Consider the following 26,960-nt stretch of genomic DNA (forward strand, 5'->3'; position numbering starts at 1 on the left):
TATTTTTGTAGTTATTTCTACATCATGCACATTTGTTGTAAAGTAACGAAAATGTAGAAACTGTAGATTGCCCTTTGATCAGTTGGACAACCACTTCAATACTGACTGGTCTTATATTTGTTAGCAATGCTGATGCAACTCCACAAACACTTACTCCATGTTATTGAAGTGGTACAGTTCTTAAAGTCATAATGTCTCTAGGAAACACTAATTGGCTGTCTTGACACATTTCTTCCAGTCCAGAATGACACAATTTCTAAAAATAAATAAATTAATTAATAAAAATAAATAAAATAAAATAAAATAAAATAAATAAATAAAAAATTAGGTAATTTAAACACAAAAGGAAGTCTGCTTTATTTTTAGTTACTGTGACATAAGTCATTTACATTGCAAACATCCAGTTTATTTGACCAAATTAATAATACCACAGAATAGCTGCTATATAAAAAATGCTGTGTACCTCGAAGTTTCCAGATGTAATACACTTTCATTTGTCAGAGTGAATGCATTTATTCCGTATACTACAAAAAACCATATCCACTTTATTCAGCAGACCATTTCTATTACTTCTTGTTATTTTAACATGTTTATAATCCTCTTACCAGAAGTGATTATTTATACTTAATACAAAAACACTGCATTCATATGTATAATGGAAGAGAGGGAATTAAGGATAAAATTTAAATAGGCTTAAATAAAGTGCTATGGAAAGTTCAGCAACAGGTTTATATAACATGGAGAACAAATTTGTGGCACATGATAAAGCAGACAGAAAAGTGCTAACTTCATTAGAACAAAGCTATGATGAATAACCTTATGACAAAACCATAAAATCAGAATTCAGTGAGATAGAAAAGGAAGAGTCAATAGTTTGGACACCAAATTAAGAGTAAGAAGATTCAAAGAACAGTATTTTGCGTGGATATTAGGAACACATGAAATAAAATAAGGCAAGAAATAATTTGTACTTCCATTGCTATACTTTTATAATAATTAATAATAGCAAAATGGCACTGTATATCAAAGTAATTCAAAGTATTCAAGAATTACAATTAACAGAGATAGCATGAAGAAAAATCCTTATGCTGGAATACCAAGGATGACAAACTGTGGTTATTAAAATATGAATAAAATAAAAATGAATATTTCTTAAAGTTATTCACAGCTTATTAAAAATGGAAGTTTCTCTCTTGTATTCACATCCACTTCTGGTTAGAATAAATTATGTGGCTGCGTATTCAAATATAGACTGTAGAAGCAATTTTTGTAAGCAGATAGCTACTAAAAGGAAGTGTAAGGCTTTGTGAAAGGAGAAAGTATGTGCTTCTTAGGTGCCATTCAGGCAAAAGATCTTACAGAGCAAATAGATCTTTCAGTATGAAAGGAAAGAAGAAAGAAGTTATAAACAAGAACATGCAGACATGAAGATGTGAATGACAAATTATGTGCAAGGTAATAATGTGAACTAAATGTGTACAGTCAAACTAATTGATGAGGGTATATGGAATACCGGAATCGTTATTACCTTTGACAAAGTTATTTTAATTGAGGACAGTATATTGTGGTACAAGGCATATTAGGTGTTACTGTAGAAAAGGGTATGCCATAAGCAATATATACATATGTAAAAAAATAAATAAAACAAAAACAAAAACAAAAATAAAACCACCCCAAACTGACAGACAAACATAATAGAGGCCATAACTACAATTTTCACAATGTAATTCATTAATGAGCTACAAAGAAACTGTAGAGAAACCTGGATTTGCCACTAATAAGAATGCAGGCTTGAGGATACAGGATTTTGGAACAGAATCCCTGGAATAGTGCCAGTAGGTGATTCAATGTGCAGGAGAAGAGGGAACAGGGAGAAAGACAGATATAAATAGGAATTGGTTGCATTTTTAATAGGGCCAATAGCATACTTCTCTGACTGAGCCCTATGCCTGTTCACAACAGTCTGTTCCAGTTTCTGATATACTCACCAGCAAATTTTAATTTGAATTAAATATTGTATAGTAGGAGCCTCATATCCAGTCTGGATATTAGGTGGGCAGAAAGTTCATGCTGGTAAACTCAGGGGAACTGCAAATATGGTTGTATGTGGAACAAGTGTGTCAGTGTGTGTGTCTTTGCAATGAGACTGAAGATGGACAAGGCTGCCAGTCTGGCAGAGGGGCTATGTCAGTGCTAAGAGAACCTGTGAATATGTGCATTCTGGTCAGCCTGGAGATTTTATATATGTGTATGCCTACATCAAGGACCTTATGCCAGCCTGAAAGGAGGTGAAGACTGGGCTGCTGGTTTTATGAGTCCTGTGTATGGATGCTACTGAACGCAGCACCTGGTCTGTGTGATTGTCTTTGTCAGTGTCATATGTTTCTGTCTGTGTATATCTGAGTTAAGTGTTCAGCCTTGCTACCACGTGAAACAGAAAAGAGGAAAGACTTAGGGCACTAGGCTGGACTCTACTGGCCTGATAGGAGAGAATTCTGGGTCAAGGCTGCTACTTCAGCTGCTTTCTTATATTACCTTAATTGGAAGTAATTGAGAAAGTGTTACAAACATAAATATTCTGGGAAACCATTATAGTTTAGTATGAACCAGCAACAACACTAGATTGAAAATATCTGGAGAATATCACAACGCTATAGCATTGGCCTTGCTAAACAGACACAGGTCAACAGGAAATAACAACAAAAACACAGATCACTGCTTACTGATGACTTTGGAATGCAACCTTGAATGTATCCTTGAGTTTAGAACATTATAAAAGCAGTGATAAAAAAGAGAATGCTTGTATGACTGAATTGTGCTAATGAAGCCATTCCTTATTCTGTCAGGAAGTTATTCCCTGAAGAAAGTTGTATCATATTAGAGGAAAATATGCATCTATGAAAGCAAGAAATTTCTGTTTTAAAATATGTGCCAGCCATTGCACAAAGGTCATATAGCATGCTCATAAATCAGAACATCTTGTTCAGAAGTTTCTGAAAAATTTTTGTAACATTTTTACTGAAGTTTTCTTTACACATGCAAGCCTAAGACAATGCCTACAGATTTCACAGACACCTAACTTCTGAACTGAATATGCAGAACTAATAACTCTACTAGCCTTTTTTGCTTCCTCTGTAGGTGCTATTTTATGATCATCAAAAGGAATTATAGTTCTATGGCTTTCATTATTTTTATTAGTTTACTGATTGTCTTCGGCTAGTATACTGCCTTTGAACTATGCTTTTAGTATACATAAAACTTGTTTACTCTCTGTGCAGTACCTTGCAAGTGACTGAACTACAATTTTTGGACTGACCTAGTAAGTATAGTTAAGTACAGCAGAGAAAAATCTCATGGTCCAGTAGAATTGAAATGCCTGATTTGGACGAGTTATTCTGTGACTTAAATCTTTAAAACTATAAGCTTTCCCCAAATCCATGAAAATCTATCTTAATTTTTCAATTTACATTGATAAAAAAAACTACTTCTGAACTGACTGGGGCTTTCATACAACGAACAGTGTTGTTTACACTAGCTGTTATTTTTGCCTACCTATGTAACTGATTTGCCAGCTTTACAATCTCAGAAACCTCTGAGCCAGAATGACTTTTATCTGGACATACCAACAGTGTTTTATTTGCAGTAAAACAGGATCTGCTTGATGATGAGTAACAGGTCAGGCTAAATTTCCTCTAGGGATGGTCCTAAGATGCTTGTTCTAACAAGCTGCTAAATAATGTATTCCCATGCAGGAATCAGGAAGTATGACATGACCTTTATTTTGACTTATGACATTTGCCTGGTTTACAGTTTTTATAGAGCAGTCAAAACAATAACAATTTAAATTACACTTGTAATCTGTTTTAAGAACTTACAACATCATCACAGGAGTACTGTCATTACTCACTCAACAGTTACTACTGTACCTTGCATGCATTTTCTCTATCTCTGCCTATATTGTTAGCATATGCAGAAAATTACTTCATAAACCATGGTTCTCAGGTATATAAAATATTTTATTTTAGTACCGAATGAGTGAAAAAGGCAAAAATACCACAACAATACTTAATGTGAATTGAATTTTGCATCCCTGGGAGAGATGTTTTTTGTATGTGTTGTTTTGAACTTTGAAAATGAGTAAAAGTTCTTACAAGTCTGAAACAACATGTTTCAGGAGAAGCTATAATAAAAAACAAAACAAAACAAAACAAAATTATTTGTTTCAGTGATGAAAAAGAAAAGCTGTTTACATTGCAGAGATGAGAGGATTTCAGTACTTATTTCATTTATTGAATAGATGCAAAGAATACTGTATTTTTTATGGTAATTATATACCTTCTTTACTGTCAAGGGAGTCTGATGGTCCAGAATAACCTTGCACTTTGTGCTTCTCTTACATCTGAGAAGCAAGCAGTTTTCATGTTAGAAAAATAGTAATTCTTTTTGGGATACCAAAAGAATTCTCTGAGTTTTGTGTAGGATGTGGAAAATAATGTAAGAATATTTATCTGGAAAAGAATGGTTCCTCTAGTGATTTTTTGAGGTCTTAAAGCAAAACAAAAACAAAAACAAAAACAATTACATTTAACAAATAAAAGAATAATAGTAATTTTAAAAGTGCTTAAAGGGATTAAAAAAAAAAGTATACACTAGAGAAAAAATAACATTTTAAAGACATATTTAGTAGATTTGAAAAGTCTATACTCCTCATGTAATCAATCAACTCGAATAACTTGTGCAAGTTGATATTTTGTGAAAAATAATGTATCTGCAAACTACAATTTTACATATGATTTGACCACTTATCTTTAGAATCAAGTAAAACAGTCAAATTAAGTATGGACACTACTGAAGAGATACAGGAATTTCAAATACTTTGCCTACTGAGATTAATCAATCTGAAATACTACAGCTCGATGTGCAATATGGATAAGAAACTAACCATGGAACCTGAGGACACTGAAAAGCTGACTGTGTATTGACTTCCATATACTGTAAATTTGGACACATGTACGCACAAGCACCACATGAAAGACATAGATCTTCTCAATCACACTGAAAAAAAATATCTTAACAAACTTATGACAAGCTCTTATTACCACCTTCACTCTCAGCTGCCACAGGATACCTTATTTGGTCCATGAAGCTTGAGAAGATGTCACATGCTGATCTTGAAGCTCAGCAGTATGGATCTACCTAAATGAAGCAAAGTAAGGAAGACAACATTCTATTCATTTTTGTTTACATAGAATAAGTAAATTAGAATGCTTTGCTGTATGTCCACACTTTTCATTCATCCACAGTTATTTAATTATTTTGCTGTCATTGCCTTACAAAAGAAATAACTCTAATTAGTTATAAACTTGCTACATTTACATTTATAATACCTTTATATGTTACAGCTACTTAGGGTTGATATGTGTTCTTGACTTTCCTGCAGATCTTTGTGTATTAGAAAGACTGCATGTCTAGTAAAAATAAGACTTAGTGAATATAAAAACGATATTTAGTCCTATAACCAGATTTGTTATTTGCAGTATATTTTGCAGATACCTCTTTTCATTACTTCTAAAAACTTTTTTATTGTTTGGGTCTCCTAGGTTTTAAGGGAGATATAGCAAATAAATTTTCCTGCTGCACTTGATAATCTTTAATAATAAGGAATGAGTAGCTAGCAAGCCTCTAAACATCTTTATATGGAATGCAAGTTTTTTAATCTTTGCTATGGAACTTAATGAATGGTATTCATTACAGGTGTCTCCATTATTATTATTGCAGACATTTAAACTGAGAATTGAGTAACTTCAAATATAGTACTGTTTCTAAGGTAATTTTTACTGCAATTTAAAAATCATTCACAATAATTTTCAAGAAGACCTAACTAATTAAAAGATACACTTCTTAGTTCAATATGTATATTAAATGTTGTTTCTTGAGGTGGGTATGTGATGCTCTGACACGTACTGGGACACCGAGCTGTTATTGGTGAGTGGATAAGGAGCAATGCTAAAGCAGAATCTTTAAAGCACACATTAAGTGAAGGACAAAGAATAGTTATTGGGAAAGCACTGTAAATAACTAGAGCTATTTCATATTCTGTGTGCATGCTCTGCTCTTCCCAGTATGACAGTCAATAATAGAGCTGATGAAACTGTGAGTGACTGACACAACATTAATTTTAATCTTTCTATACAATAATTAATCTTTCTAAAATATTTGGGGATTAAGTGGAAAGAAAACTGGAAAAATATTTTTTTGACATTTAATAGCTTCTGAATTTGTATTGTGAAGGAAAATAAATATTAATTCACGTTAGCTAGAAGGTATGTAGTTAATCACATCTTCAAATAAATACATTTTAAACAGAAAGATGCAAAGACAGGAGAAAACAGTTGTTTCTTTAATTAACATGTGAACAATTACACTTGAATCTTATAATAAATGCTAAGCCTTAAGAAAACTGTAGTGACAATGACAACATTTATTGCATTACTAAATGTCACTTACTATTGTGATATCAAACTAAATTTCCAACAAAGAGAGTTTAATATTATTTCTTAAATGTGTTTTCTTTGGTAAATTGGCATGATGGAAATGAGTGAGAAAATCAGCAATCTGGATCCAACAAACATAATGTAGCGCTGGAACAATACTTAGAGCATCTCTAACAGAAGTCAGTGTATTATTACAGAAGAAGTGTTCTTTAGAGACTAAGGAGATTTGAAATTGAATGTGAACTAATTTAAACTTTTCTGGATCTACAGAAATTCAGTGCTCAGAAGAGTACTGAAACAAAAACTTTTACCTGGACCAAAAAAACCCCACCTCACAAACAACAATAACAACAAAAAACCACAGCTATTTAAAACAGCATATGGGGAGGGAGTAGAACATAAAAAAACTGCTCTAAGGCTCAAAGTGAGAAAGAAGTAGGTTAGGTCTACTAAAATTTGTGGCTGCTCATAGCAGAGGAAATAGAGTAAGAAATTCAAATTTGCTATGGTCAAATGTGAAGTGTAGGAGATCTAGAATGATGGAGATGTTGATGTGTGGGAAAAGAAAACTTGAATTTTCTGCTGAAAAGGGAGAATGATTTGGAGTATAAAGTAGTTTATCAAGTTGAGAGGGAGCGAGAGAAGGAGGAAATTTGGCTATGAAATTTAAACAGCTTGAAGAAGTGGGAAGTAAGGTGTGAAGAATAGAGAGGTGGCATTTTTCTTTGCACTTACTTACAGCTGCAGATATTGAGTAATACCCTCCCATGAAACATAATCTGAGTTGTAAAAGCAAAAAATAAATAAGCAAATGATATTTTATTTTCAGCAGGGTTATGAACAAGAGAGGAATATTAATCTGTTGTTCCACTTCAACATATTTAGATGAAAGAAATCATGACTATGATTATACAAATAAATATTTTTTCTGAACAACTTAATATACTGCAAATGTGGTGGTTTTTGTCAATGTTATTGTTTGTTTTTCCTTGTTGCTTTTTGCTTTATTTTGTTAATGGAATTGTCTCCAAGTGAATAACTTTTAGGATTCTCATACAAACACAGCTAAATCTGTAAATCATTACTCACAATCAATCAAAAGAAAAATGGGCTTGGATGCTGAAAGAACCTTAGAGTTAAACAAGCTCAGATTTATAAAAGATATAAATAGTTTAGAATTAGACACCAATTTTTTCAAAGTGTCATGGTTTTGTAATTTTTTGCTACTGGTATTTGTTGGGGTTCTAAGTTGTCTTTGTAAGGATTTATAAGGGCATACAGTAGTTCTGATTAGATGGAGAGTTCTAGAATAATTGAGTTATGGTCCGTAGGTTAAGAGTTAGTGGGCAGGGAGTTTAGGCAGGTGTGTGTAGGTTCTCTCACGTGCATCGGGTTTTGTGTAGCGGGTGTATGTGTCTGCATGGGATTTAGGATGGTATATAAGGAGTGTGACACAGCAATAAACTGAGAGAAGACTTCATGGAATCCATGTCTATGTCACTCTCCCCCCGTTGGTTGAGGTCCTGGGATAAGTCAGGTTAATTGGCAGTTACGTCAGTATTCCACATCATAACATCATGTGGAGCACAGAGAAGAACTACACACCCCAGGGGACTTCACAGTCAAAGAGGAAAATACGTCACGGAAGTGACACTCGCTCTCTCTCTCACTGCCGGGTAACAGGTGTTGGTGTGCTTCCAAGCCATGCACCTTCAACTTCAAACTAGGCTTCTCAGTCTTCAGAAACCTCTCTCTCTCTCTCTTATTTTACTTGATTTATTAGCCTCAGTTTCAATTAGATTGTGTTATCTTTCATTCCAATATCATAGTAAAATAAGTTTTGCTCCTTAGATTGTTGCTGCTTCTCTGTTTGTTTCCTTGAGCCCATCTCCCATCTCCCTGCCCCTTTCCCTTATTCCCTTCCCATTTTGGGGGGCCGGGAGGCTCACTGGCCTACTGCCCCCCTATCATGGGCATAGACTGATATAGATAACTCCGTGACACAAAGTAAGAGCTACAGACAAAATAAAGTGACAAATCATACAGTAGAATTTTTAAATTTGCATCATCCTGGATAATGCAGAACACCTTAGACATTTCCAATTCATCGTTTTAAATATATACTGTAAAATTCCAGAAGATATCTTCTACCTGAGTAATTACTTTGACAATTGCCCCAGTTAAAGATATAAATCCTGGCTTGCTCAGAAAAGTATGGAAGATCTCATATGAGCTTAAATGTTATGGCTCGGTACAGACAATCTGGTTACTTTCTCAGTGCTGACATTTCCCATTAACTGATATTGTTGTGGAGCATTTACCAGATCACAGCTGGTATATATTATATTTCTTAGTAATTTGTGGAAACATATCTGATCCAGAAGTAGGGCATTTTATTATTATTATTTTTTAAACTGCATATAGCTACAATTGAAAAATTACTGAATTTGTTCTGTAGCTTATCTTTCAGTTTAAAAAGCCATTATTGTTGTCAAACTTGTGTTGTATGAACGACAGAGGAAGTGGCTATCTAATTTGTAACATGGTATATTGTGCTAGCAAAAGAAAATGCTCCTGTGGTTAATGCCAAAAAATCTGCTTACTTCAAAAGAAAGTGGAATATTAAATGCTTCCTTACATCCAACAGCCTAGAATTAAAAGTATGCAGAAAATTGAATGCAAATGACTCAGGCAGGATACTTTTATCACAAAAAGGCTTTGAATTTTATACTATATATCATAATATCCCAAGCCTCAGAGTGATGATTCTTTGTCTATTTCTTTATTTATTTTGTTTGCTTGTTTGTTTTGTAATAGCAGATTAGCACTTTTATCTTTTTCACTTCTAGTAAATATTAATTGGATTCTCAATCAATCAATGAATATATGAGTATACGTATATGAATATAATTCAGGAAATGAGATGTCTGGGAATCTTTCTTGTTGTTGTTGTTCATGATCTCTTAAGTATTTTACACAAAACAAAATATCTTTAACAGCAGGGATAGTGGGTCTTTTTTAGTGTTCTTTGATTACTGGCATTTTAAAACTCTCCAGTGGAAGCTGTCTGCTATAGTTTTTCAAAATCTTTGAATCTTATTCCTTGTTTTCTACTTTTTCTAGTTCTTCTCATAGGCTGTTCTGGGGGATCTAGATATTCAGCATGAATTTAGCATGCATTCAGTGACTGCAGTTTAAATCAACAGATAACATAAGACATAACATAACAGACAACATAAGCACATCTGGAAGTATCAGGAGCTATGTGTTTGGTAGACTTTATGCACAGAAAAAGTTGCATCTGCTCAGTTTATTTGAAATAAATCCAGTTTATCACATCTCTTTCAGAAACAGTGAATGTAAGATACACACTCAATCTGAACATTTCTAAGAAGTTCCAAAAGTATCCATGTATTATTTTTTTTCCCAAGAGGACCATTTGACATTATAAAAGCACCTATAAACACATTTCCTCTTTTATTTATTCTTCATATTATTTACATTTAGTTTTCCACCAGCAGTCCAACTTCAACTGCAGAAATACCTTACTTGTCTAAAGTTAGGTCATTAAATTTTGAACACTTTTCTATAATTGAACAAAGCAGTTTTCGTTCTTGATTCCAGAAAATACTTTTCTGATGTCATGCCTATCACTTACAGGGACACTGATTGAATTAAAATCTTCTGTCATCTTTTCCATCTATAAAGATCTTTTCTATTAAGGAAGAGCAGTGATGAATGTTGTCAGTATACTAGTTCAGTTCATATGTATCAATTCTCATATTTTCGACTATTTTTCTAAGTTTCTAGAAAGAATTTTATTAAAAAAGAAAAATAAATTTGAGAACAATGATATAAACAATGTCTATAACATTATTTATTTTATTTTGTACTGGAAAGGAGGCAAGAAATGTTTTTCCACAAATGAGATATTCAGTAAGAAAATCAAGGCCAATTCAGTTTCTTTACATGATGTTGATGATGCAGTATTTCAATATCCTGTAAGATAATTAACATACAGAAAAATAGCATGGCATAGTAGCCACTCAAAAAAAAAAAAAAAAACAAAAAAAAAAAAAAAAAAAAACCACAGAAGAAACTAAACCAAAATAATAATAATAATAATAATAATAATAATAATAATAATAATAATAATAATAAAACAGTTTCAGAAACATCAAAATTATTTATAAAACATTTACAAAATCTTCCTTTCTTTCAATTCTTTGAATAAATAAGTTCATAACGTGTCTCTAAATGTACTCCAATTATTTAATTTGAAATATCAAATGCTTCCAAGATACTTTCAATGAGGATTTCTCAACATCTTTTAACTAAACTATAACCCCATGCTATTTAATTTAGTATTTCTGTAACCTAAAATTGCCCAGTCAGAATAATAACTCCATTGTGATCAGTTATAAGAAATACATTCTATGTTGTCAAAATGTAGTAACCACCACTGTCCTTTATCCTCACACAAAATAATGTGTAAGCACAGTGCATTTTTTGCAAATCTTCTCAGAAGTGCAAACATTTTTCTGGAACATTTGTCAAATCAAATCCTCACCAAAACACATAAGACTCTTTACAGAGTGCACTAGTAAACTATTCATGCTATTCAAATGGTCTCATTTTCCTTTTTAGTGCTGAGAAATTTTAGCAGCGTTTTCTAGCTGAGTTCTGTAAAGGAGGAAAATAATTACAAACCCATACCTTTACTCAAAATGTGGAATAGTAGTGTACCATGGTTTATTCCAATAGTGCACTGATACCATGTATGGGTATAAAGATGTTCTTTTTGTGTTGGGTGTAAATGACAAGACTTTGATAGCATGTGGACTGCAGACATGATCTCTGTGTGAAGATGCTGGAGTCTGTCCTGTGCCTAAACAGTTTCATTCAGATCTGCAAAGGATCTGACAAAGGACACAGCTAAGTTCATAACCTGGAACTTCTGTGAAAATTATTTCAGAAAGGGTTGGAAACATGGAGAAAAGGGAAGAAGGCCAGAGCAGGAAAGAGAGTGACCAGAAAGCTGTATGGGTGTTTGTCTGTTGTCAGGGGTCAAGCTGTCAAAATGCTGAACATTAGAAAGTTCAGTATACCACAGGCCAGAGAGATTGGCTAGCCAGAAGCAAACTGACAAACGTCAGAGATTTCACTTGCACATAACTCAGTGTTTAAACATTTCCTACAGTGAGTGGTGTAGTTATTCTTGTGCTGTAGAAACTAAACCAAATAAAACAATACTGAAAAAAAAAAAAAAAAAAAGGGTTGAAATGGAAGAAGCCTTTGTGCTGATACCTTGAATACTCAGTTAAGAGTCTGATCTATTACTATACTGATATACACAACAGGTCTATGAAATAGTTAGGAAGATGAAGGGTATCACAGTTTTCCCTTTCCTTCTTGATTTGTCTTAAACTGCATAAACTAAAATCCTCTACTCTGAACTGTAGCAAGAAGCAGTTCCCTAACAGTACACCAAATGTAGATAATGTTTAGGTTCTTAACATTTTTAGTGACCTACTAGCATCTACTTCCACCTCTAGATACACAGTTTATACTTGAAATCAGGCTACATTATTCCATAATATTTTGTAATTGATAAATAACTTCTGCCAGAAATATAAACAAATAAAGCAAACCAAAGTAAAATAGACAGGTTTTTGTTTTGTTTTGTTTTGTTTTATGATGCTTTATGGTGTTGACTCATTATGCCAGAGGCAGATGTTGGTGTTATGGCAGTAGAGGTTGAACCTTTCTGACAATATCCCATTATATTTTGTTGCAGTGCAACAGGTGGCAGCAGAGGGAAAGTCTGACGAAACTGTTTCTGACACGGAAGTGCATATGAAGCAAAGGTGTGTAATTGAATTCCTTCATGTGGAAAAAATTGCACCAACTGACAGTCATCAATGCTTGCTGAATGTTTATGGGAACTAAACAGTGAATATGAGCACAGTGAGATGGTAAGTGGTATGCTTCAGCAACAACATCATCCTAGCAAGTGTGAAATAGTGGGTTGCTTCCATCAGTGCAGATTTTCACTAGAATGGCACGCAGGCTCTTGCTCATTGCTAGTATGTTTAGCTGATGATGCTAAGAATGTTGAAAAATAATGCTTTATAGCTGAGAGTATTCTCTATCAGATAGTCATATTGTGATCTTTGTTATAGCATGTATATACCTGAGTAAATGTAGCAATCTGAATTTCTATTAACACTAATTAGAAAAATAAATAAACAAATAAAGCCTCAGTGTAAATGTTTAGACAGGCTCACCTGCAACTTGCAGACATTAGTTTAATTTGGCTAAAGCCAGAAGTGCCCTATAATGTTCTTCAAGACTTGGAAGATGAGAAAAAACAAACAAACAAACAAACAACAACAACAACAAGCAAACAAAAAATGCTAATCTGGAACTAAAGCATAAATTAATCATTTTTTTGAGCTTGATTTGTAATTAATCCTTTTTATATATGCCAATCTGTTTCACATCAGTCTTCTACACACAATTATAAAAATAAAATCTAGACTTTTAAATCCATAAGAAAGTTTTTAATATGTTTAAGTCTGTGAAACTAGGATTTGTTTCAACACTGGTACAAAGTCTGCTTAAAAATAAACTTTTTTTTTTTTTCCCCTCAGGTTAAATAGAAATATAAATAATTTATATAATTAATATGCTTAAATAGAAATATTAGGAGGTATTCATAAATGCATATAAAGTTGAGGAATTGACTCTGAATTCTTGATTTGTTTTCACTGTTCCATAGTAAAGCTAGGATCCTCAGCTTCTGTCACGGGTTACTTAGATTTACCTATGCCCGTTACAGGGGGAAGCCAACCCCCCCCCCCCCCCCCCCCCCGGGGCCCGGAAAGAGGGGGAAAAGGGAATGGGATAAAAACAGCGGCAATCTAAGGAGGAAAAACTTATTTTACTAAATATGATATTGAAATACTAGATAACACAATATATATAATTGAGGCTAACAAATCGAACAAACAGAGAGAGAGAGAGAGTCCCCGAAAACCGAGAGGCCTACTGTGAACTCTAGGCGACATGGGTGGAACGCTTCCCACTCTCCGAGAAGTTTCGAGAGAAGAAGGAGGGCACTCCAGCCTGGGAACGAGATTATATAGCGTCCTGGTCCCGTGACTTATCATTAACCCTGTTCTTCTCTGGGATATGCAGTCTTCTTCTGTGGACTGCACATTCAATAGAAGTATCCATACTTTACATGATGTTATGATGTGGAATACTGATAGCAAAATTACAAAATTATAAAACCATGACAGCTTCATACAGTATAAACATAAACTCAATATTGCTGGACTACCAGCTCCACTTCTTTCAATGTTATATTAGAATGTGTGTAGCTTGTCTTGTAGTTTCAAAAATTCTTAACTAACTTATGAAGGTTGATATGTTTATTTTCTGGTCTAAAAAAGTTTTGGTCTTAAAAAATCTAACAGGAAATTTAAGCTACACACTTTATCCTCTAAAAACCTGCTGCAGTGTTATATAATTATAGAAAAAATATCCTATGGTTCAAGGGGGAATCTATATTTAGGAGAAATGTGTGAATTTCTGAAGCAGCATTTTAATTTGGAAAATTGAAGATATATCATCCCTTCAGTGAGAATGAAGTTATGCAGTGTGAAAGCCCTGTAAAACATATTCCTATGCTTGAATTTACACTGACTCAATGCTTTTTTAAAAATTGAATTATTTAGTGAGCAATAATACACTGCATGTGATGTTTATTTACTATAGCTCAGGGTGCAAAATGTGATGAACAGCAAATAAAATGGCAGAGTCTACTGGAGAGAAGGAAGAACTTCCTGTTGGCAAGCAGTGGTTTTAATTTGGTGGGGTGATCTCAGCCAGCGAGACACTGTTGAATAAGTTCCTGTCTTTGTTTGTTGTTTGTTTTTTTGTTTTTTCTTCCAATTCTTATAGGAAACTATCTTGTTTACTGAAATAAAAGAATTAAGCACTTTTCTCACTCATTTTCCTTTCACTCACTCAATAAGTAAGTTTAGCATCATCAAAGGTTTCTTCAGAAAGTAACTACACAAGATGGTTTATGCACCACCAGAGTTTAAGCTAACCATATGTAATGGTCACAATCTATGAGGGTGAACAGATCTGCAGGTTTATAAAGCTTCTGACAGTGGACCTATGGTATTCCATAATATACTAAGGTGTTTTCTTTCCATTAATTCCTTTATCAAAATTTTGTTCAAACTACTAGTACTAAATCAAGTATATTTTACAAGTTACTATAAAACTACCACAAGTAAAGCAAATTCTTACATAGGATCACTTATCTATATGCATAACTACATGTATCATTTGAAGTATACTACATTCACCAAACCATTCCCATGACTGGGGCCAACTGAAAACCAAAATGTTTCTCTTTGTAGAGGATCCACAAAATGGAATTTGGAATCAGCCAGGTATCACCAGAAAGGGTCCAGTCTGTCCTGGAGAACTCATGCAGAGAAGATCTCCCATAGAAGCTTGCATGGATTATTATTATGGTTTCATTGTGCTGCGACTATAAAGGTATCTTGGTTCTATCTGGGTTTATCAAAGAAATCTCAGAATTTCCAGCTAAAAGGATATCCTTTGGTAGTATTCATCAGGCTGCCCTTATGCCTGCTATGTTACCACAGTGAAACTTTGTTCTCCATAAGTAACTTTGAATGAATGCAATTTTGGTAAGATTAAGCTTAATCTCTGAGTCAGCATTGTATGTCATCATGCCTAAATATATTTACCACCTCTGCCCACTCTAATATTTTTTTGCAACCTTAATTTATTTACAAGCTCATAATGTTGACATTAAATGAATAAATCTGTACATATATATTGTTTTACATAAATTACAACTTCCGAAACTTAGCACAAAAATATTAAACAGAACAAATGGGAAAAATGTATGATAAAATTTATCTCAGAGATAGATTTGAAGTGATTACATCTACAAGGAAAAGCAGAAGAATGCCTCTATGAGGAAAATAAACACAAACAAACAAGCAAAAAACAAACTCCCTCTGCCACAAAATCAATTGTAAATATTCATCTGATTTTAAAGTCAAATCAGAAATCTAAGTAGACTTGGTCTTCTGAAATAGTCTTATTTTATGATGATATATAAGATGACTTCAGACAATGATAGACATTTAAAATGTATAAGCATATACAAACAGTTTTTAAGTAAAGACTACCAAGTTGATAAACTATCCATCACTGAAATATACAAAGTACATACCACAGAAGATTCTCATCAAACAAAACAAGAACAGCAAAAAATAAATCACAGAACACGTGTCAGTCCAGCATAAGAAAGCAGTAGATGATTATTCTGTTGACAGAGGAAGCATGGTTTGATTCTGATAGCAAAACGGTGTGGACAATATTGCAGTGCCAAGGGTTATTTTCACAGTGCAGAAATCTTTATCTGATATTAATGTCTTCACCAAGAGACCTTACATGAAATTAGTTTTTGCTGTGTCATTATCATTTAATAGTTCTTTAAATATACAAAGTAGATTTTGCCCCTATCCAGAGGGCAAGCACAAAACTTAGAGAATACTTCAGTACTGGGTAGGACAGAGACTTTAAATCACATTCAGTAGATAGTTCTACATGACAGCATGTAAGCAAATATCTCAAACACAGAAAGAAAAACAGATTCAGGGAACTGATTTTATTAAACAAGAATTTTTCTAAGACATACAAATTTTAGGACAATTTTAGCAAAAACTCATTACTCTAGTCATCTCTTCTGTACAGACCACCACCAAACCAGAAGTGATCATACTGTTCTCTTTCTCTGTCTCTTTTGTATTCACAGTCCCATGCAAAACCATGTGATGTGCCACTCTCAACTGCAACTTCTCTGTGACATATGGCCTGACCTGTACCTTGTATGAGAGTACTCTTTCTCCATGAGCTATAACCTCAGTGTGTTGGATTCTTCCTCCTCTATTATACAATCTAAATTTTGGGCCCAACATACAGCTAAATATCAAAAGGGCTGCATGTGTTAACATGACTCAGGATCATGCAGTTCACAGCCCTGACTCACTCAGCATCCTAGCACAGCATACAATTTCTTCCCCTGGAGAATGAGGTAATATGATTTATAAGATCGTACTTCTACATTTGGTTTAAGTGTTTTGGTATTCATTTATAAATTTCATCCCTGTACTTGAAATTTGTGACTTGTGATTCAACTATGATAAGGGCTGTGGTCAAGTGTCCTTCAGTAGATGTAATCTGAAATTCCTAGGGCATTTCAGTTCATTTCTATCTACCAGCCTAAATGTTAACCTCTCATAATTTCTGTTTTCTGTGTTAAATCTATGTAGACCTTTGGATACCTTAGGATGTTTTGGTATTTGTGTATCTGATGCTTCTGTAAAGCCAGGTGTAAGTCATGTAGGCTGCCACATAAAATGGCACTGTGTAGCAGAGTGTCTTCTGTGTGTGTCCATGTGTGTGTCTAGGACTTGTGCTTATCTTCACTACTAGTTAACTCTGAAAATGGGAAAGTAAAAGCTACATCCATCAGCCTGGACAGAGATACCCCAACTCACCTGGCTAGCCACCAGCAACTGGCCAGAAGGGAGTACTGAGTTGGAATTGTATACAGTGGTCATTTAGACTATCAATATTTTGTTACTTCCACATAGCACTGGATTTTGGCTATGTTGGTTGCTCCAAAAGTAATGATGTCTCCTATTTGATAGAATGAATTATCAGCTACAAAGTACTATTTTTCAAGGTAGTCATCACCATTAGCTGATTCACTTGTATGACCTGATTATTATGTGCCATGTATGACACTTTTCATTCATTTTGTGGTGTTGCAGCTGGGTATGGCTGTCTGAAATTTGACTTGTCCTTCCCATTATTGCTGTTCCTAATGAAATACACCATTCACCACCTCACTGTGCTTACTTCACACTTTCACTTTCACATAAAACCTAATTCAATGTATGGTAAATCTTTAGTATTTCAGGTCGTTACTTCAGTACACAGAATATGACATATGATAGCATGCATCTTGTAGTATCTTGTTTGTGGTTTCAGTTGAGCAGAAATCATTTAGCCACAGCACTGATAACTATGCATCAGTAACGTAACACTAAACGCTACATAAAGACAAAGAATTTCACTTAGCTGATCTTGAAAAACTGTTTTATTCCTTGTATTTTATAATGAAAATAATTTATTGTTACTCTATTTTGATTTGATTTAACTGTTCAATTCCATTAAATTCAAATTATTCACTACTGAAGTTAGTAGCATAATAATAGTTGGCCTTTTATATCCGCAGTAGAAGCACAACCATAGATTATAAATTACATTTCAACTTTGGAACTGCCTTGCTGGCTGAAGGAATGACCCTGTCATTCTGTTAAGACCTCATTGAATGAGAGGGAACTTTTCTGAACAGTTTTTTGTTGCTGTTCTTTTGATAACTGGATTAGATCACACCAAGTCATTAGATGAAACAAAACAAAACAGAACAAAGAAACAATATTATCTCCAGTGGATTTATGCAATTAATCTTGTCTGTCAATTATTCATCTTAGTCTCACTCTGACAATTCATTATCCTATTCAGGTCATTTGTTTGGGAGAACACACTGGTGAATACACATGTGGATGTACATGCACGCATGCACACAGAATTTTCAGTGAGTTGCTTAATAATTAGGTTATAATGTGACTTGATGTTATGAATGAGCTATGTCTTTGTTTAGTGAGACAGACAGCTGTCCTTACCCAAACTCTGTTATCAGCTTATTTTTCTTCAAAGTATACTAAGACATCTAGCCAGGACAAGAAGAAAGGGAAAAGAGAGGCATCTCATGATCTGTGAAGTTTTTATCTTTCCTCATGAAAAGAAAATGGAAATGCAGAGTCCCTTGGGCTATGTAGTTCTTCTCTTCTGAGAACCAGGTACCTGGAAATATCAGCAGTCCATGGAACTGGAGCATCAACTCTTTAACTCCCAGTGATGTTATTATGTGGAATACTGATAACAAAAATCATAAAACCATTACTGACTGGAGCCCCTGTCCTCCAAGAAGAGGTCGGCAGAACTATGACTGTTCATTCTGGAGAAGAGGAGGCTCAAGGGGGATTTCAATATTGTCTACAAATGCTTAAAGGGAGGGTGCAGTGAGGTTGGAGTCAGGTTCTTTTTGGTGGTGTAAGAGGCACAAGTCATAATAATCATCAATGAGAAAACTAGAAATTCCGTCTGAATATCAGGAACAGATCTTTACTGTGTGGGTGATCAAACACAGGCACAAGTAACCCTAAGGAGTTGTGTAGTCTCCCTCGTTGGAAGCAATCTGGACATGCTGTTGGACAAATTGCTTTAGGTGGTCCTTCTTGAGCAAGGGAAATGGACTAAATTATCTCCAGAGGTTCCTTCTAACTACAACCATTCTATGATTCTGCAATATTGTAAAAGCAGATATACCACTTCTCTATAAATTCCTCCAAACTTGATGCGAAATAGTTTACAAATACACATCTTTGTCTCCTTTCTACTTTTCTGCATTATATGCCTTTGTCTCCACAAATAGTGTGATGAGCTTACAGGCTAATGAATTGCAAACATCTAAGTTTGTTTACAGGAAATGTTCTCCTCTGTGCTGAATCAAAAGATAACAAACATGCAAAAAACATGACAGCTCATTCACTGCAATTCTTTTAGTACTAAGCCATTGTAGTTGTGCTGATATGACATATAACTTTTCAACTGTTATCTGCATTTTTCTCACCACATCAACTTATTTGTTAACATAACAAATAATATAACATAATTAGGAAGACAATGTTAATGGACAATATCTGTTTGTTAGGGTGCTATTTTAAGTACCTATCATTTGCACTTCGTTATCCATACCTTTTTCATTTGTTATATAGTGTATAAATTGATAATGATCTATAGAAAATTCTTTGTAATTTATCTTATGGCTTCCAAAGCCTTCTTTCTGTCATCATTCCTGTGTGCAATTGCTGTAAATGAGATCATCAAGAATAATGAACCAGTAAATTGCAGCTTGAAACTGCAAGACTTCTCCTAAATATAGTGTTTACCTCTGAAATATGTTTATAAAACATCAACACCAAACTTGATAGTCCCAGGAAAATCAAGATGTAAGAGGCCATGCTTTTGCACTATTGCCTCAAAGTTTGCTGAGGATGGCCAAATCCAAGCAAGTCCTGGGCAAGGGTTAAGAAATCCTTTGTCTGAGGGACACAGATGGACAAGGCCAGGGTCAACAAGAGAGGGAAGCTGCAGATGAATGGCTGTGAAGTGGTCTTTTGTGTGGGCTTATCTCGAGGAAGATGGCCATATCAGGGGGGTGCTGCACATAACTCTTACCCAAGCACCCAGGAACATCTCATAGGCAGGAAAAAGGAGGATAAAAGAGGGATCAGCAACCAGGAAGTTAGGTTTTCTGGCATCAGATTCCTCATACCTGACATCCCCATGCTGAAGAAGATGCCTGCATGCTGAAGAACAAGATAAGTATCTGGCTTCAGATCCCTCGGAACTGCTCTGCTGCTGCCAACGGACTCTCCTGGGCCTGCTCTGTGAGACCCTGCTTCTTCCATCATCACCTACTCTGTGCTGATCGGCTTGCTGTTTGTGGCCAGCCACTCTGCTACTGCTCCCTTCTGCTGCTGCTCTCCCCTGTGCTTTTGCCTTGGACCAATGGAACACTGAGTGACGGGACGCTGTTGCATCCAGGTGGTGACTATCCCTGCTTTACAGTTCTTGCTTTCTTCCTACCTATCCTATTGCCTGCCTTCCCGCCCTCTTCAACCTAATTCTCAGTAGTCATTGCACTCCCTTCCCCATCTTCTCGGTTGATTATTATTTGTAATAAACTCGTTGGACCAACATTTGAATCTTTGTTTCTTAATCAGGTATAATATACCAAAGAACCTTGCCTCCCTCCTATAAATTGGAGCAATGCACAAGGTAAAAACTTAACATTATAGGGCAATGGGTGGATATAATTATAACATAAATATAATAGAATTTCAAACAATCTCTAAGATTACTCAGTGCAATCTGACCTATTAAAGATAATTTTTATGAATTCATTTCTTGGCAAAGAAAAATAACAAGTCTTTATCTTGTTGACTGATTACAGATTGTAACGAAAGCAACAAGAAGATTCACAGGAAAAGATATGAGGGAAAAAAAATCAGTGGAAAAACCTTTTACTTATCATAATTCATTGAGATAAGAAATTGACATGTTTAAATATAAATCATAAAAAAAAAATAAAAATCAGTGGTTAAGTTATTCCTCAGAAACAAATGCTTTCATGTGTTAAGCCGATAATGCTTTACAGATATTCATAATGGATAAATAATTTGAATTCTAAATCACTACCCAATATTGTATGTGACAAGATAAGCCGTTTCAGTTATTCATGAAATTATAATCATTGTGTTTCTAGATTTTAGTTTGAAAAATCAAGGCTTTTGCAACATGAAGCATACTCACATTCTCCAGTCTTAGAAGCTTTTTGTTAAAAAGAAAATAGAATATTCTTAAGTCTTGCCTCAATTATATGGCTCACATTTTATATTTTATAAATGAACATGATAAGCTTTTATAATATTGTTTCAATTGAAATACTTGCAAACCTACTGGAATAATCATAACTTTCTCATAGTAGGATTACAGAATGAAGTTCAAATGGTGCCTCTATAAAACATCAGTACCAGCTGAATACTCTGAAGTGTAATATCTTTTTCTGTCCTACCTTGCACATAAAATGTATATTTTTTTTCATGGCACAACACAAACCAAATTTTAATTCTCAAATTTCTGTTCATTTCTACTGAAATCAGTAGATATGCATCAAAATAAAGTACCAAGAAATTGGTCTGAGTTCATGAAATATAATTCAATGCAGATTAGGAAGAACTCACTCATCTTTTCCTTCAGCATGCAAACAAGTTCTGGTCCTAGTGTAAACAAATTGAATTAGTACATATGTACTCAAAAGACATAAACATGGAGGAAGTAATTGATTTTTCAAATTAATCTGGTCCTAAGTCCGGTACTCTTCAGCATCTTTATTAGTGACATAGGCAGTGGTATTGAGTGCACCCTTAGCAAGTTGATAGAGTAGGGGGAAGGGAAGCCATCCAGAGGGACCTGGACAGGCTGGAGAAGTGGGCCCATGAAAGCCTAATGAGGTTCAACAAGACCAAGTACAGGTTGCTGCACTTGGGTCGGGGCAATCCCAGATACTTATATAAACTGGAGGAAGATCTCCTTGAGAGCAGCCCAGCGGAGAAGGACTTGGGGGTTCTGGTGAATGAGAAGCTGGACACGAGCTGGCAGTGTGTACTTGCAGCCTGGAAGGCCAACTATATCCTGGGCTGCATTAAAAAAATGGGTGGCCAGCAGATAGAGGGATGTTATTGTCACCCTCGACTCAGCTCTTATGAGGCCCCATCTGGAGTACTGCATCCAGGCCTGGGGCCCCCATCACAGGAAGGACGTGGAGCTGTTGGAGCATGTCAAGAGGAGGGCCACTAAGATGATCAGAGGGGTGGAGAACCTCTCCTATGAGGAAAGGTTGAGGGAACTGTTATTGTTTAGACTGGAGAAGAAAAGGCTCTAGAGAGACCTCATTGTGGCCTTCTGGTGCTTGAAGGGAGCATGTAAAAATAAATATAAATAAATATCAACAGTAGAGAAGAAAAATAAGTATTTCGGGGGATATGTCTGGTATACAAGGAATTTTCTACTTATTTCATATGAAATACTAAATACATTTAAATAAATGCTACTATGAATATCTACCATTAGTTATCTTCTGTAAAGCCGTGATCCAAAGCTCTAATGAAGATGGCAGAAGAATTATTTTATTTGCAAATGCAAATGAACTCCTTGTGGACAGAATGGATACTACATTTTTACTATAATAAAATGCTATACAAACTACATGATTAAGCAATTGTGTATACTTCATATGAGTGAACAGAAATAAGTAGTGTTCAGTTCAAGAAAACAGTGATGAGTGGTGAGTAACTGACAGACCAGAGAACAACAAAGCCATTCAGAGGGACATTGTCAAATTTAGGTAATCACTATTTCCAGAAAATTTTATCTCTCAGAGACAGAAAATTTAAACTTAAAAGAGAGCATTCTGATGATTGTGATTCAGTCTCCTCACCCACTGGTTAATCTACTCACCCCAAACTACAAAATACCCTGGTGTTCATGTGAACTTCTGTGTCTTGTATTAGCTGGGGTATTTTACTCCTATTTCCATGGGATCAATCAGAAATTGAATGAAAAATCCTTTGAAAACAGTTTGATGCAGTAAATTAATCTTCTCTGCTGTATATAGGCAGAATGAAACCATCAAGATTAAACAGCATGGGATTTCCAGAAGACTCAGACAAAAACAAACAAACAAATAACCAAAAAATTACTGAGAACCTCTTAGCCACATCCAACCATCAAAAATTTTTCTAAGAGGGAAAAACAAAGAAGCAGCACATGGAGGAGTCAAATAGAAATAAATGATGCTTTTTCTTCATTCAAGTGTTTAATGTGTCTTATTGTAATAACTGCAACTACCTGTATGTTACGACATAAGTATGACTTGTTACTTTTTTATGGATAAAATATATATATGGATATAATAATAAATAAATGTAACAAATAGAGGTACAGTATAACCACCCATTTTGAGTGAAAATGATATCAGTATACATAAACACTGTTATTATTTCTTTGAAAAATGATGACAGCCCTCTGTTAATAATTTAAACTTATTTCACAACTACACTTTCAACACTTCTTCCTAAATGTATTTTAATTTAACATTATCTTCAATAATAAGTGATCCAATATTCTCTGTTGGGACTTTGTCCTCCAATGAGAAGATCTATTGGATGTAAGAGAACAAGTATTTATTAGATATAATTTAAAAGTAATTTATGTAATTGTGCATTTTAATTACTTGCAAGTACTTTCAGCAACAAACAGATTTTACCGCCTTTTCTGTCCGTTTTTGTTTGTTTGTTTGTTTGTTTTTTGTTGTTGTTGTTTTTGTTTTTTCTTTTGACATTAAATGTGTTAGATCCCAACATTTAATAAAGCTTGTGCTACAGTTAATTGGAGAGACAATCCCACTAAGCATACTTGCATGGCTGAGTTTTAATACTCTTCTTGGGTAATTCATTTCTTGCATTATTAAACTTTGCAATCGCACAGTAAGGTCTTTGACTTTACTGAGATGATTGCATATTGTTAGTAGCAGCACTATAAATAATGATTGTCCCATGTAACATGACTACAGAAAATTTAGAAAAAGAATCAAAACTCTAGTCTCACAAAGGAAGTTTGTATCCAACTCCTTTGGCTTCTTCTTCTTTTAATGATAATTTATACTTCCTGAAGCAAAATTTTAAGCACCACAGGCCAGAAATCAAAAATCATCTTACCCTCTATACTCAGTAAGTAAGTTAATTTTAAGACATAAATCTGTATGTGCAGGTAATTTTATTAACCATGGAAAAGAGTTCCACGTATCTGTGGTATCATGTGCTTGAGCACAGGTTCAAGTTGTCCAGAGATGTTCTGGAATCTCCTTCCTTGGAGACATTTCAAAAGCTGCATTGACATGGTCCTGGGTAATCTATTCTTAGTGATTCTGCTTGAGTAAGGGAGTTGGATAAGATGATCTCCAGAAGTCCTAAGCAATTGTGTGATTTTGTGGCTTTGCACAGGAGGAGAGACTGGGAGAACTGAGATGGGAGAGGAAAAGGTTCATGAGTCATCTTGCCCCTATATAAAAGTGGCTAGAAGGAGGAAATGAAGATGATGAGGACAAACTATTCACAGTAATTTCCACAAAAAGGAAAAGAGGCAATAAAAAAACTGACATATAGAAAATTTCAATTAAAGATAAAATAATAATATGAGAGTAATCATCTTTGCAACAGGTTGCTCAGAATTTTTGAGGAGTATCCATCCCTGGAGTTAGTAACAGAATTATTTAGATTGAAAGTGATCCCTTGAGCTCAACAAATCCACCCATGCTTAAAGCACAGCAAGCTAGTGCAGGATTTTCTGGCCTGTGCTTGTCTGTGTATCAAATAACTCCCAGACACCATAAACATTCAAAGATACTTGAAAATGACTTTGCAATAGTAGTCCAGCTTCTTCAGCATTTGCAGGTGTAACTAACAAGACCCTGCAGACTCCTGTATGTTGTTTGTAGAAACTCTCAGTACATTCTCCTCCACTCAGACTAACTCTTCCTTGTTCCAGACTTTCCCTTTTGTCTTTAGGGCTTAGGTCATCTTAAAGCTGGTTTTCATGGTAAAAGGTGAAGCAAAAAAAAAAAAAACTTTGGCCTGCTCTGCATCATTTGCCCCCACCTTCCCTGACCCATGTGGCAGCAGTCCTACATTTTCTCATCTTCCTTATCTCATTATAAGTTTATGTACTTATAGAATCCTTTCATTGTATCCATGAAAAAAAAAAAAAAAAAAAAAAACCAACACAAAAAAAAACCAAACAAAACAACCATACATTTCAGCAGCTTCAAAGTTATGTTCCATCCTCTCAATCTCATTTTAAGTTCATGTGGCAGTTGGTATGGGTTGGGCTTAGCTGACAGCAGTGATAGCATATCAACATAACTATATCAGATCAGGTAGTAACCTAGTTATAAGAATAGAGGAGTACCTTAAGCTTATGTAACCTATTACTGTAAAGCTGTAGGCTTCCACAAAGCTTTCAGGTAGGTTGATTGTTGCAATAGTGATTGACAGTTGTTGGATTCTGAGTGATGTCATAGATATCCATCAGTAACTGGGTATTCCCTTCCATATACTGGCTCCGATGGTGTTTGTTATCACAGGAAAAGACTTCAGTGGCAGGAGATCAAGAGTTGAGAGATTCCAGGAGCAACCAAGAAAGACCCCAAGGACTCCCAGCTTGACTCCACATCTGTGCACTCCACAGATGGAGCAATGTCATAGGCTCCTTCATTTCCCTTCTCAACTCCTTTGTCTCCCGTGTGCAACCAGGTGATTTTGTGATTCTTTAAAATTGTATGTCTGTGAATAAATTGCTTTTCTGTCAAAGCCCATTTAATCTCTACATTGTCAATCTTGTCCTAATCCTTTAGGCAATAATACCCTTAAGTTCGTGTAGCTTTCAGAGAATTCATTTTGTTCCATCAACTTGACAGGTTTCACATCAAAGACAATCTAATCCTTTTCCATCAAACATCTGAGGGACTGGCTAATTCAAGGTGCTGGATTTGCAATGATTTGGTTGCTAGAGTTTCTTGCCTATCACAGTTCTCTTGATTATCCTTTATTTTTGTTTATTCTGATTGGCCTTAGTCAGGTAAGAGAATCACATCCACAGTGAGCGTAGACACAAGGAATCTTCTTTTAGTTTAAATACTGTAATCTTACTGATAACTACTATACTAAATTATTGCTAGTAAGAGTTCTGTCAGAATCACACAGGGTTTTTGTATCACCTTTTTAGAATAGTTCTTAATACTCCAAGTCAGGTGTGTCTATCCTGCAGGTTGTGGAACACACATGGCCCAGCCCAGCCTGTCCAGCAGCCTACCCCTGTCCAGTGTCATCATGGTGGCAGCTCTTCCCAGTAAGCATCATGGTCCAGCCACAGGCACACACCCATCATTCAGCAACAACCAAACCATTGGTGTGTGCTTGGCACTGTCTGGGCTGAAAACAGACCATGGGAGGACACAATAAAGTGCAAAAGTATGGCAAATAATTTTATGTATTTTAACGCTTTGACTAAACATAGTCCTGTGAACAGTGAAAAAAAATTGTAGCCATGCTTTCCATTTTCATTAAGGAATCTGAGAATAGGTTGCAAGACTGCAGAAAAATGAAACAAATTTCTGGTATATTTGTGATTATATTTTCAGACCACATAAATTTCCTGTGAATTTTCAAGTGAGATGCATGGAGTTGCAATCAGACATTCAGCTCAAAAAAATCTGGCCATGTCTCTCTACCAGACATTTAGAAGATCTAACTTACAAGAGAAAGGTATTTCTTACTTCATAATCACGCCTTATTCATGCCATCATTTTCATGGAGGCATGGACATTTGTAAATAATTGGTTTCAAGGATGAAGCACAGTAAGAGTGAAATTTCATCAAAAATCTCTGAGAAACACGAGAACACAGCAAGAATTGCAACTACTTTCACTGAACCAGACTTAGTTTCACAAAAACAAAGTCAAATATCACACTAGTTTTATTGATACTGACATTCATCGAAGCTTACTAAACATTTATGGAAATCAACAGTAAATGTGAGCGTGCTGAGGTGGTACATAGTGTGTTTCAGCAGTGGTGATGATGACAGTAGGTC

General features: G+C 35.0%; 1 long non-coding RNA gene across 1 annotated transcript; it reads right to left on the reverse strand.

The window, feature by feature from the left end:
* Positions 1-150: 150 nt before the first annotated feature.
* On the reverse strand, positions 151-25,397 carry LOC107308024. Its single transcript, XR_001552596.2, has 3 exons — positions 25,278-25,397; positions 5,103-5,196; positions 151-256 (listed from the first exon to the last, which is right to left on the reverse strand). It is a non-coding gene; the product is annotated as an uncharacterized LOC107308024 (long non-coding RNA).
* Between the last annotated feature and the right edge of the window lie 1,563 nt (positions 25,398-26,960).

The sequence above is a fragment of the Coturnix japonica genome, chromosome 1 (assembly GCF_001577835.2).
Source record: "Coturnix japonica isolate 7356 chromosome 1, Coturnix japonica 2.1, whole genome shotgun sequence".
NCBI lineage: Eukaryota > Metazoa > Chordata > Aves > Galliformes > Phasianidae > Coturnix > Coturnix japonica.